Consider the following 14,253-nt stretch of genomic DNA (forward strand, 5'->3'; position numbering starts at 1 on the left):
ACGACATAGGCAGGAAGAGGGATGAGGTCCTGAAGTGTGAGTTTCGGGAACTAGGCAGAAGGCTGAAGAACAGGACCTCAAGGGTGGCGTTCTCAGGATTGCTGCCAGTGCTACGTGACAGTGATGGTAAGAATTAGAGGAGATGGCAGTTGAATGTGTGGCTGAGGAGTTGGTGTAGGAAGCAGGGTTTTAGAATTTGGATCATTGGGATCTCTTCTGGGGAAGGTGAGACCTGTACAGATTGGATGGGTTGCACCTGAACTCGAGGGGGAGCAATATCCTTGCAGGTAGGTTTGCTAGCATGATTCCGGAGCGTTTAAACTAATTTGTGAGGGGGATGAGACACAGAGCAATAGAGCAGTGAAAGAAGTGCATGGAGTAAAGCCAGATCTAACATATAGAACATATAGAGAGGCTTTGAGGAAAGAGAAGCAGAATAAATGGTGTAAAGACAGTAAGTTAGAAGCGTTGAAGTGTGTGTACCTCAATGCAAGAAGCATCAGGAACAAAGGTGATGAACTGAGAGCTTGGATACATACATGGAATTATGATGTAGTGGCCATTACAGAGACTTGGCTGGCACTAGGGCAGGAATGGATTCTCAATATTCCTGGATTTCAGTACTTTGAAAGGGATAGAGAGGGCAGAAAAAGGGGAGGAGGGGTGGCATTACTGGTCAAGGATACTATTACAGCTACAGAAAGGGTGGGTAATGTAGCAGGATCCTCTTTTGAGTCAGTATGGGTGGAAGTCAGGAACAGGAAGGGAGCAGTTACTCTATTGGGGGTATTCTATAGGCCCCCTAGTAGCAGCAGAGATACAGAGGAGCAGATTGGGAGGCAGATTTTGGAAAGGTGCAAAAATAACAGGGTTGTTATCATGGGTGACTTTAACTTCCCTAATATTGATTGGCACCTGAATAGTTCCAAGGGTTTAGATGGGGCAGAGTTTGTTAAGTGTGTCCAGGACGGATTCCTGTCAAAGTATATGGACAGGCCGACAAGGGGGAATGCCATACTAGATCTAGTACTAGGTAATGAACCAGGTCAGGTCACAGATCTCTCAGTGGGTGAGCATCTGGGGGACAGTGACCACTGTTCCCTGGCCTTTAGCATTATCATGGAAAAGGATAGAATCAGAGAGGACAGGAAAATTTTTAATTGGGGAAGGGCAAATTATGAGGCTATAAGGCTAGAACTTGCGGGTGTGAATTGGGATGATGTTTTTGTATGGAAATGTACTATGGACATGTGGTCGATATTTAGAGATCTCTTGCAGGATGTTAGGGATAAATTTGTCCTAGTGAGGAAGATAAAGAATGGTAGGGTGAAGGAACCATGGGTGACAAGTGAGGTGGAAAATCTAGTCAGGTGGAAGAAGGCAGCATACATGAGGTTTAGAAAGCAAGGATCAGATGGGTCTAATGAGGAATATAAGGAAGCAAGAAAGGAAAAAAGGGGCTGAAAAGAGCAAGAAGGGGTCATGAGAAGGCCTTGGCGAACAGGGTAAAGGAAAACCCCAAGGCATTCTTCAATTATGTGAAGAGAAAAAGGATGACAGGAGTGAAGGTAGGACTGATTAGAGATAAAGGTGGGAAGATGTGCCTGGAGGCTGTGGAAGTGAGCGAGGTCCTCAATGAATACTTCTCTTCGGTACTCACCAATGAGAGGGAACTTGATGGTGAGGACAATATGAGTGAGGCTGATGTTCTGGAGCATGTTGATATTAAGGGAGAGGAGGTATTGGAATTGTTAAAATACATTAGGACGGATAAGTCCCCGGGGCCTGACAGAATATTCCCCAGGCTGCTCCACGAGGCAAGGGAAGAGATTACTGAGCCTCTGGCTAGGATCTTTATGTCCTTGTTGTCCACGGGAATGTTACCGGAGGATTGGAGGGAGGCGAATGTTGTCCCCTTGTTCAAAAAAGGTAGTAGGGATAGTCTGGGTAATTATAGACCAGTGAGCCTTATGTCTGTGGTGGGAAAACTGTTGGAAAAGATTCTTAGAGGTAGGATCTATGGGCATTTAGAGAATCATGGTCTGATTAGGGACAGTCAGCATGGCTTTGTGAAGGGCAGATCGTGTCTAACAAGCCTGATAGAGTTCTTTGAGGAGGTGACCAGGCATATAGATGAGGGTAGTGCAGTGGATGTGATCTATATGGATTTTAGTAAGGCATTTGACGAGGTTCCACACGGTAGGCTTATTCAGAAAGTCAGAAGGCATGGGATCCAGGGAAGTTTGGCCAGGTGGATTCAGAATTGGCTTGCCTGCAGAAGGCAGAGGGTTGTGGTGGAGGGCGTACATTCAGCTTGGAGGATTGTGACTCGTGGTGTCCCACAAGGATCTGTTTTGGGACCTCTACTTTTCGTGATTTTTATTAATGACCTGGATGTGGGGGTAGAAGGGTGAGTTGGCAAATTTGCAGACGACACAAAGGTTGGTGGTGTTGTCAATAGTGTAGAGGATTCTCAAAGATCGCAGCCAGACATTGATAGGATGCAGAAGTGGGCTGAGAAGTGGCAGATGAAGTTCAACCCAGAGAAGTGTGAGGTGGTACACTTTGGACGGACAAACTCCAAGGCAGAGTACAAAGTAAATGGCAGGATACTTGGTAGTGTGGAGGAGCAGAGGGATTTGGGGGTACATGTCCACAGATCCCTGAAAGTTGCCTCACAGGTGGATAGGGTAGTTAAGAAAGCTTATGGGGTGTTAGCTTTCATAAGTCGAGGGATAGAGTTTAAGAGTCGCGATGTAATGATGCAGCTCTATAAAACTCTGGTTAGGCCACACTTGGAGTACTGTGTCCAGTTCTGGTCACCTCACTATAGGAAGGATGTGGAAGCATTGGAAAGGGTACAGAGGAGATTTACCAGGACGCTGCCTGCTTTAGAAAGTATACATTATGATCAGAGATTAAGGGAGCTAGGGTTTTACTCTTTGGAGAGAAGGAGGATGACAAGAGACAATGATAGAGGTGTACAAGATAATAAGGGGAATAGATAGAGTGGATAGCCAGCACCTCTTCCCCAGGGCACCACTGCTCAATACAAGAGGGCATGGCTTTAAGGTAAGGGGTGGGAAGTTCCAGGGGGATATTAGAGGAAGGTTTTTTACTCAGAGAGTGGTTGGTGCGTGGAATGCACTGCCTGAGTCAGTGGTGGAGGCAGATACACTAGTGAAGTTTAAGAGACTACCAGACAGGTATATGGAGGAATCTAAGGTGGGGGCTTATATGGGAGGCAGGGTTTGAGGGTCAGCACAACATTGTGGGCCGAAGGGCCTGTACTGTGCTGTACTATTCTATGTTCTATGTTCTATTACCCCTGACATCAGGAACTTCCAACGTACTACAGGTCCACAATCCCTTATCCGAAATCCTTGGGGCCAATTGCATTTTGAAATTCAGAATTTTTTGGATTTCAGACACCCCCCCCCCCCGCCATACCAAAAAACACATATGCTCAAGTCCCTTATTTAATCTGTCTCAGTGCAGTGGACTTTAGGACCCAGTGGCGCACCAAACCTACGCACATACTCCAGTATACTTTAAATCATCTCTAGATTACTTATAATACCTTATACAATGTAAATGCTATGTAAATAATTGTTATACTGTATTGTTTAGTGAATAATGACAAGAAGAAATTTTATTTCCAACAAAAACATTCAATAAAACATAAAAATATACAGCTTCAAAAGAAACCCAATCAAACACATGGTAAATGACTTACTGGAATAAATGTAGAGTGTCACTGTCATTGTAAAACTTCAGTAACTTGTCTTTCTGTTTACTTAAATCATATACTGTACAGTGGTAGTTCCGACACTATTTTCTTCAGTAAGACGACGCACAGGCACACCACGATCAAGCTTCTGCAATAACTCCACTCTCTGCGTTATTGATAGAGAAGATTCCTTCTCTTTTCTCATTGTTACCCATAGGGGTATCTGCGGCTCTTTTTGACATTTTCACAGTGAAGTTAAACACAAAGTCAACAGTGAACACAAAATATCAGCGAACAGCAAATGCACGTGTAACCAGTATGAGTGCTGAGCCACAGCTGACATCTGGCGGCCTCTGCTCGTGCTGCCACGTCACACCTGAGTGACGCCAGCTGCTGGCGAAAAGAAACTTCGGTTTTCGGAGCTTTTTGGATTTCAGAATTTCGGATAAAGGAATATGCACCTGTACTAGTGTCTTCCATCATTTCCTTGTCCCCCATTGCTACCTTTCCAGCATCGTTTGACTTTGACTTCTCTTCTTAGCCTTGGTTGTGACATCTTTCCTTCAGAATGTTTCTTCCTCTTTGTGATGTGTATATCCTGTGCCTTCCAAAATGGTTTTCAGAAATTCCAGCCTTCACTGTTCTGCCATCATCCCCGCTAGTGTTCTTTTCCCAATCAATTCTGGCCAACTCCTCGCTCATGCCTCTGTAATTCTCTTCATTCCACTGTAATACTGATACATCTGACTTTAGCTTCTCCTTCTTAAATTTCAGTTTGAATTTGATCATATTATGACCTCTTGTCCTGAAGGGTTCTTTTACCTTAAGCTCTCAAATCGATTCTGGTTCATTGCACAACACCCAATGCAGAATAGCTGATCCTCTCGTGAGCTCAACCATGAGCTGCTCTAAAAAGCCATCTTGTGGGCACTCTAGAAATTCCACTCCTGGAATCCAGCATCATAGAACATAGAACGCAGAACATAGAGATTTATAGCACATTACAGGCCCTTTGGCCCACAATGTTGTGCCGACCATGTAACCGACTCTGGAGACTGCCTAGAATTTCCCTACTGCATAGCCCTCTATTCTTCTAAGCTCCATGTACCTATCTAAGAGGCTCTTAAAAGACCATATTGTATCTGCTTCCACCACCAGCAGTGCATTACATGCACCCACCACTGTCTCTGTGAAAAACTTACCCCAGACATCCCCTCAATACCAATTTCCAAGCACCTTAAAAATATGCCCCCTCATGTTAGCCATTTCAGCCCTAGGAAAAAGCCTCTGGCTATTCACATGATCAATGACCCTCATCATCAGGTCACCTCTCATCCTCCGTCGCTCCAGGGAGAAGGCCAGGTTCACTCAACCTATTCTCATAAGGTACATCCTCCAATCCAGGCAACATCCCTGTAAATCTCCTCTGAACTCTCTCTATAGTACTCACATCCTTCCTGTAGTGAGGTGATCAGAACTGAACACAGGACTCCAACTGGGGTCTGACCAAGGTCTTATATAGCTGTAACATTACCTCGCGGCACTTGAACTCAATCCCATGGTTGATGAATGCCAACATGTCATACACCTTCTTAACAACACTGTCAACCTGCGCAGCAGCTTTGAGTGTCCTATCGACACGGACCCCAAGATATCTCAGATTCTCCACACTGCCAAGAATCTTACCACTTATAGTCTTCAAATGAACCACTTCACACTTAACTTGGTTGAAGTCCATTTGCCACTTCTTAGCTTAGTTCTGCATCCTATCGATATCCGGCTCTAATGTCAGACAACCCTCCACACTATCCACAACACCCCCAACCTTTGTGTCATCAGCAAACTTACTAACCCACCCTTCTACTTCTTCATCCAGGTCATTTATAAAAATCACAGAGTGGAGGGGTCCCACAACAGATCCCTGCGGAACACCACTGGTCACTGACCTCCATGCACAGTACGAACCTTCTACAACCACCCTTTGCCTTCTGTGGGCAAGCCAGTTCTGGATCCACAAAGCAAGTTCTCCTTTGATCCCATGCCTCCTTACTTTCTGAAGGAACCTTGCAAGGGGAACCTTATCAAATGCCTTACTGAAATCCATATACACTGCTCTATCTTCATCAATGTGCTTTGTTACATCCTCAAAGATTTCAATCAGGCTCGTAAGGCATGACCTGCCTTTGACAAAGCCATGACTATTCTTACTCAGATTATGTCTCTTCAAATTCTCATAAATCCTGCCTCCAACAACTTGCCCACCACTGAAGTCAGATTCACTGGTCTCTAGTTTCCTGGGTCATCTCTACTCCCTTTCTTGTACACGGGAACAACATCTGCAAACCTCCAATGCTCTGGTACTTCTCCCATCCCTATTGGTGACACAAAGATCATCGCAAGAGGCTCAGCAATCTCCTCCCTCACTTCCCACAGTTGCCTGGGGTATACCTCAACCAGTCCCGGCGGCTTAACTAACTTAATGCTTTTCAAAAACTCCAGCACATCTTCTTTCTTAAAGTCTATAGGCCCAAGTGTTTCAGTCTGCTGTAAGTCATCCCCACAATTGCCAAATTATTTTTCCCTGGTGAATGCTGAAGCAAAGTATTCATTAGGTACCTCCGCTACCTCCTCTGACTCCACGCACACATTTCCACTATCGCACCTGCTTGGTCCTATTCTCACACGGCTCATCCTCTTGCTCTTCACATACTTGTAGAATGCCTTGGCATTTTCCTTAATCCTGCTCTCCAAGGCCTTCTCATGGCCCCTTAAGCTCCTTTCTAGCAACCTTGTAATTTTCTAGAGCTCTAACAGTACCTAGTTTCTTGAACCTTTCGTAAACTTCTCTTTTCTTCTTAACTAGATTTTCTACATACTTTGTACACCATGGCTCTTTAACTCTACCATCCTTTCCCTGCCTCAATGGAACATACCTATACAGAACTTTATGCAAATATTCCCTGAACATTTGCCATACTTCTGCCGTGCATTTCCCTGAGAACATCTGCTCCCAAGTTCCTGCCTAATAGCATCATATTTCCCCCTACCCCATTTAATTGTTTTCCCAAATTGTCTGCTCCTATCCCTCTCCAGTGCTATGGTGAGGGAGATAGAGTTGTGATCACTACCTCCAAATCGCTCTCCCACTGAGAGATCTGACACCTGATCAGATTAATTTCCCAATACCAGATCAAGTATATCCTCTTTCCAGTTGGCTTATCTACATATTGTGTCAGGAAACCTTCATGAACACACCTAACAAACTCCACCCCATCTAAACCCTTGCACCAAGGAGATGCCAATCAATATTAGGAAAGTTAAAATCTCCCATCACAACAACCCTATTATTATTGCACCGTTCCAGAATCTGCCTCTCTATCTGCTCGTTGATATCCGTTACTATTGGGAGGATCTATAAAACACACCCAGTTGAGTTATTGCCCCTTTCCTGTTTCTGACTTCCACCCACACCAACTCAGTAGACCATTTCTCCATGACTTCCTCCTTTTCTACCGCTGTGACACTATCCCTAATGAGCAATGCCACGCCCCCACCTCTTTTGCCTTCCTCTCTGTTCTTTTTGAAACATCTAAAGTCTGGCACACTCAGCAGCCATTCCTGCTCCCGAGACATCCAAATCTCTATAATAGCCACAACATCATAGTTCCACATATTGATCCACACTCTAAGTTCATTCACCTTGTTCATGATACTCCTTTCATTAAAATAGACACATCTCAAACCATCAGGCTAACATCTGCCTATCCTTCCTCACAAACTCCCTACCAGCTGTCTCTACTTGTGCTCCAACCTCCCCATCCTCTGCCTCTTCATTTCAGTTCCCACCCCCTTGCAAATCCAGTTTAAATCCTCCCCAAAAGCATTAGTAAACCTCTCCACCAGGATATAGGTCCCCCTCGGATTCAAGTGCAACCAGTCCTTTTTTACAGGTCATACCTGCCCCAGAAGAGGTCCCAATGATCCAAAAATCTGAATCCCTGCCCCCTGCTCCAATCCTTCAGCCACACATTTATCCTCCACCTCATTCTATTCCTAAATTCACTGTTGCGTGGCACAGGCAGCAATCCCAAGATTACTACCCTTGAGGTCCTGCTTCTAAGCTTCCTCCCTAACTCCCTGTATGCTGCTTTCAGGACCTCCTTGCTTTTTCTATTTATGTCATTGGTACCAATTTGTACCACGACCTCTGGCTGCTCATCCTCCCATTTCAGGATTTTGTGGACGTGCTCAGAAACATCATGAACTCTGGCACCTGGGAGGCAAACTACCATCTTGTTTCTGTTTCGTGCCCACAGAATCGCCTATCTGTCCCTCTAACTATAGAGTCCCCTATTACCGCTGCCCTCCTCTTCCATTCCCTACCCTTCTGAGCCACAAGGCCAGACTCAGTGCCAGAGGCACAGCCGCTGTTGCTTCTCCCAGATAGCTCGTCCCCCCCAACAGCACTCAAAATGGAGTACGTACTGTTGAGGGGACAGACACAGGGGTGCTCTCCACGACCTGACACCCTCACTTCCCTCTCCTGACGGTCACCCACTTATCTGTTTCCTGTGGCCCTGGGGTGACTAACTGCCTGTAGCTCCTGCCTATCACCTCCTCACTCTCCCTAACAACCTGAAGGTCATCGAGCTGCAGCTCCAGTTCCCCAACCTGGTCTCCAAGGAGCTGCAGCTTGATGCACCTGGCGCAGATGTGGCCATCTGGGAGACTGGAAGTCAGTTTTTTCCTTTCTCTCTCTCTCTCACTCCCCCCCCCACCCCACCCCAAATTGATTGGTCCGCTGCTAATGCCATCAACTTGATTTTCCCCAATCTATCTACATATTGAAGTCCCCCATGACTATTGTAACATTGACCTCTTGGCATGCATTTTCTGTCCCCTGTTGTAATTTGTAGGCCACATCCCTACTACTGTTTGGGTGTCTGTATATAACTCCCTTGCAGAAGATGGTCTTCTAACCCTTGCAGTGTCTTAGCTCTATCCAAAATGATTCAACACCTTTTGATCTTATTTCACTTCTTTCTATTGATGTGATTTCATTTTTTACCAACAGAGCAATGGCGTCCCGCCTGCCTTCCTGCCTGTCCTTTTGATACAATGTGTATCCATGAACATTAAGTTCACAGCTATAATCTTCTTTCAGCCATGATTCAGTGATGCCTATAACATCATACCCTCCAATCTGCCACTATTCTGTAGGTTCATCTACCTTATGCCGTATACTGCATACATTCAAATACAACATCTTCCATCCTGTATTTACCCTTTTTAATTTTGTCCGCCTTTTACATTGCAACTCATCTTGTTGACTGCAATTTTGCCCTATCAACAGCCTCTCCTCACTACAAATTGCCTCTTTTTGTAAACCAGCTACCTCATCTTCAGTACCATCACCCCACCTTCATCTGATACATCTTGCAGTGAAACGTAGGCAGCTCAAGACACTAGTTGCACCATGCTCAACCTTTTGATTACTAACTTAGTCTGAGGTCTTACCAATGTCTGTCTCCACAACCTCTCCAATAACTGTTCTGGCACTCCAGTTTCCATCCCCCTGCAACTCTAGTTTAAACCCCACCGTGCAGCATTAACAAACCTTCCCACTGGGATATTAGTCCCCCTCCAATTCAAGTGCAAACCGTCCCTTCTCTACAGGTCCCACCTTCCCTGGAAGACAGCCCAAGGATCCAAAAATATTTTGCCCTCCAAAATTTTTATTGCCTTCCTGTACTGCACTTTCGCTGTAACTGTAATACTTTATTTTGAATTCTGTTATTGTCTTTCTCTTGTCTTGCCTCAGTGCATTGCTGTGATGAAATCATTGCTGTAGTTGGCATGCTAAACAACTTTTTTTTCACAGTATCTTAGTACAGTGACAATAATAAACCAATTTATTACGTATGTACAATAGTCATAAGTTTAAATAACACTTCTCATCTTCAAGTAATGACAAAATAACTGAGACATTATGTACACACTGGGATTAATGGGTTATAATTTAAACCAAACATAATCCAGCCTGCCCTGTGTTTTATGTCTGTTATCAGAAGCTCTCCCAGTTTTCCTCATTAGGCCAAATTAACTGCTCACAAATGGGTTTTTGATCATCTCCTTTCAGAATCAGAATCAGGTTTATTATCATCGGCATGTGACGTGAAATTTGTTAACTTAGCAGCAGCAGTTCAATGCAATACATAATCTAGCAGAGAGAGGAGAAATAATAATAATAGTAAAATAAAACATAATAATAAACAAGTAAATCAATTAAGTACATTGAATAGATTTTTTTAAATGTGCAAAAACAGAAATACTGTATATTTAAAAAAGTGAGGTAGTGTCCAAAGCTTCAATGTCCATTTATGAATCAGAGGGCAGAGGGGAAGGAGCTGTTCCTGAATCACTGAGTGTGTGCCTTCAGGCTTCTGTACCTCCTACCTGATGGTAACAGTGAGAAAAGGGCATGCTTTGGGTACTGGAGGTCCTTAATAATGGATGCTGCCTTTCTGAGACACCGCTCCCCGAAGATGTCCTGGGTACTTTGTAGGCTAGTGCCCAAGATGGAGCCAACTAGATTTAAAATCTTCTGCAGCTTCTTTCATCCTGTGCAGTAGCCCCTCCATACCAGACAGTGATGCAGCCTGTCAGAATGCTCTCCACAGTACATTTATAAAAGCTTTTGAGTGTATTTGTTGACATGCCAAATCTCTTCAAACTCCTAATAAAGTATAGCCACTGTCTTGCCTTCCTTATGACTGTGTTGATATGTTGGGACCAGGTTAGATCCTCAGAGATCTTGACACTGAGGAACTTGAAGCTGCTCACTCTCTCCACTTCTCATCCCTCTGAGGATTGGTATGTGTTCCTTCATCTTACCCTTCCTGAAGTCCACAATCAGCTCTTTCATCTTACTGACATTGAGTGCAAGATTGTTGCTGCGACACCACTCCACTAGTCGGCATATCTCACTCCTGTACGCCCTCTCATCACCACCTGACGTTCTATCAAAATGGTTTTATCACCAGCAAATTTATAGGTGACATTTGAGCTATGCCTAGCCACATAGTCACGTGTATACAGCGAGTAGAGCAGTGGGCTAAGCACACCCCCTGAAGTGCGCCAGTGTTGATCGTCAGTGAGGAGGATATGTTATCACCAATCCGCACAGACTGTGGTCTTCCAGTTAGGAAGTCAAGGATCCAATTGCAGAGGGAGGTACAGAGACCCAGGTTCTGCAACTTCTCAATCAGGATTGTGGAAATGATGGTTTTAAATGATGAGCTATAGTCGATGAACAGCATCCTGACGTAGGTGTTTATATTGTCCAGGTGGTCTAAAGCCATGTGGAGAGCCATTGAGATTGAGTCTGCCGTTGACCTATTGTGGCGATAGGCAAATTGCAATGGGTCCAGGTCCTTGCTGAGGCAGGAGTTCAGTCTAGTCATAACCAACCTCTCAAAGCATTTCATCACTGTAGATGTGAGTGCTACCGGGCGATAGTCATTAAGGCAGCATACATTATTCTTCTGAGGCACTGGTGTAATTGTTGCCTTTTTGAAGCAAGTGGGAACCTATGCCCGCAGCAGTGAGAGGTTGAAAATGTCCTTGAATACTCCCGCTAGTTGGTTGGCATAGGTTTTCAGAGCCTTACCAGGTACTCCATCGGGACCTTTTGCCTTGCGAGGGTTCACTCTCTTTAAAGACAGTCTAACATCGGCCTCTGAGACGGAGATCACAGGGTCATCAGGCGCAGGACGGACCTCCACAGCTGTAGTTGTGTTCTCCCTTTCAAAGCATGCACAGAAGGCGTTAAGTTCATCTGGTCGTGTGTCATCATTGCCATTCATACTATTGGGTTTCCCTTTGTAGGAAGTAATGTCTTGCAAACCCTGCCAGAGTTGTCGTGCCTCTGATATCGCCTCGTTCAAAATTGTCTCTTCATCCTTGAAATAGCCCTCCACAAATCATACCTGGTTTTCTGGTACAGGTCTGGGTTCTACAGTAAGTCTTTGTAGGCACACACTCATCCACGCAGGTTTTAATGAAGTCGGTAACAACTGCAGCATACTCATCCAGATTCAAAGATGAATCCCTGAATAAAGTCCAGTCCACTGATTCAAAGCAGTCCTGTAGGCACCCCTGTGCTTCCCTTGCCGAAACCTTCTCGGTCCTCACTGCTGGTGCTGCAGTCTTCAGTCTCTGCCTATACTCGGGGAGTAGACGTACAGCCAGGTGATCAGACTTCCCGAAGTGATGGCGTGGAATAGCACTATAGGCATTCTTGATGGTGGTGTAGCAACAGTCCAGTGTGTTGTTTCCTCTAGTATTCCAAGTGATCTGTTGATGGCGCGCAGCCCTCCGGTGAAAATGATATTGTATCCGTTAAATAGGGGCCGTGGTCAACTCTGATTTGATGGAGACAGACGTGAAAGCACAGAGGAACATCTGGAGAAATTTCTGAAACGCCAGTTCAGTGCCGTTGTTACTGCACGATTGAGAAATCTTCCAGAGGGAAGGCCCCAAAATCCCCGGCTTTGCCTGCTGCTGGCGACCGAGATTGAGGTTGAATCATTTGGATAGAGATGGTGCTCAGTACTCAGTGTCGGAGGGCTGATCGGAGGCTCGAAGTTTTCAGATGACTCAGAGTCAGAATGTGGTTGGGCATGGCAGGGAGAGTTTTCTTCCTTCTCCTGCCTGCGTGAGATGTGGGGCGTTTGAGAGGTTTTGAACTTTTTACTGTGCCATGGACTGTTCTTCATCAAGTTATGGTATTGTTGCACTGTTGTAACTATATGTTATAATTATGTGGTTTTGTTAGTTTTTTCAGTCTTGGTCTGTCCTGTGTTTTGTGATATCACACCGGAGGAAATATTGTATCATTTCTTAATGCATGCATTAAATGACAATAAAAGAGGACTACATGTCTTCATAATCTAAAAAATTGCTTAGTGATTTTTTAGACTGGTCTTGTTAAAATCTCCCAAAACGATGGTGAAGGCATTAGGTGCGCTGTTTCGTGCATGTTGATCCCATTGCTCAGGTCATCTAAAGCCTGCTTGACATTGGCCTGAGGTGAAATGTAAACTGCTACCAAAATGACCCCAGAGAACTCCCGTGGTAGGTAAAAAGGACGACACATTACTGCTAGATATTCCAGGTCTGGTGAACAGAATTGGGACAGCACTGATATACAAACGTATTTGTGCAGCAAGAAGAGTTGATCATGAAGCATACTCCTCCACCTCTGCTTTTGAGAGACTCTACAGATCTATCCTGACAGTGTATAGTAAACCCATCGATCTGAATCACTGTATCTGGTATGGAAGGGGTTAAACAGAATTCCGTGAGACACGCGGTCCTAAAGTCCCTCTGATTCAGCACCCTGGCTCTGAGATCATTGATATTACTCACCAGAGACTGCACATTCACCAGCAAGATAGTTGGTATAGGGAGTTTAAAACCCCATTTCCTTAAACGCACTTGTAACCCTGATCTACGCCCGCGCTTCCTCCGAGGTGTCCTCTGTGGGCACTTCCGACCACAGACCTCCACCCCGTCCAAGAAAGAGCCACAAGTGCTGTTTACCAAATCCACTATACACCAGAGATATGAGAAACTGCACCTGCTGGCGTCCGGGAAAAAATAATCAGTTGCTAGAGGAACTCAGCAGTTGTGCAGGCGAAGGGATAGTGGACAGACTTGGACCGAGCCCCTGCATCAGAAATGACAGCGTTGAAGGGAGACGGTCAGTTTAAAGTGCTGAAAAAGAGGAATGAAGCAGGGAATTGGGTGTAATGACCTGTCCCTCAACAATCCGCACCTGGTTCCACATTGCCTGCCAGCAAATCCTCACGTCTTTATGTCGGCTGTCAGCCCTCTACATTCTCAGTCCTGATGCAAAGTCTCAATCCAAAATGTCAACTACAGGTGTCCCCCGCTTTTCGAATGTTCGCTTTACGAAACCTCACTGTTATGAAAGACCTACATTAGTACCCTGTTTTAGCTTTCAGAAGGTGTTTTCACTGTTACGAAGAAAGGCAGCACGCAATAAAAAATCAGCGCGCGAAAAAATCAGTGCACGATAAAAGGCAGTGCGTGCCCCGAGCAGCCGCTTGTCCTCAGATTTGGAATGGCATTCTCGCCGGCATTGCTTAAGCACGTGCCTGTGAGCAGCCGTTAGCAAGATGAGTTCTAAGGTATCGGAAAAGCCTAAAAGAGCTCATAAGGGTGTTACACTTAGCGTAAAACTAGACATAGTTAAGTGTTTTGATCGTGGTGAACGAAGCAAGGACAAAGTGAGTTTGGCTTGTGGAAGCTGACAAAGATGATGTTGGCAAGCCATGACCAAGAACTGATAGATGAAGAGGTGATACAATTGAGAGGAAAGGATAACAATCGAAACCGAATGCAGTAGTGAACGGACCGCAAGTGAAGTCGTCCAGGAACTGAACGTGAGGCAACTACGTGAGATTTTCGCTGCAATGATAAAGTACGACTTTAATTTT

Source organism: Mobula hypostoma, chromosome 8 (assembly GCF_963921235.1).
Source record: "Mobula hypostoma chromosome 8, sMobHyp1.1, whole genome shotgun sequence".
In the NCBI taxonomy this organism is placed as follows: domain Eukaryota; kingdom Metazoa; phylum Chordata; class Chondrichthyes; order Myliobatiformes; family Myliobatidae; genus Mobula; species Mobula hypostoma.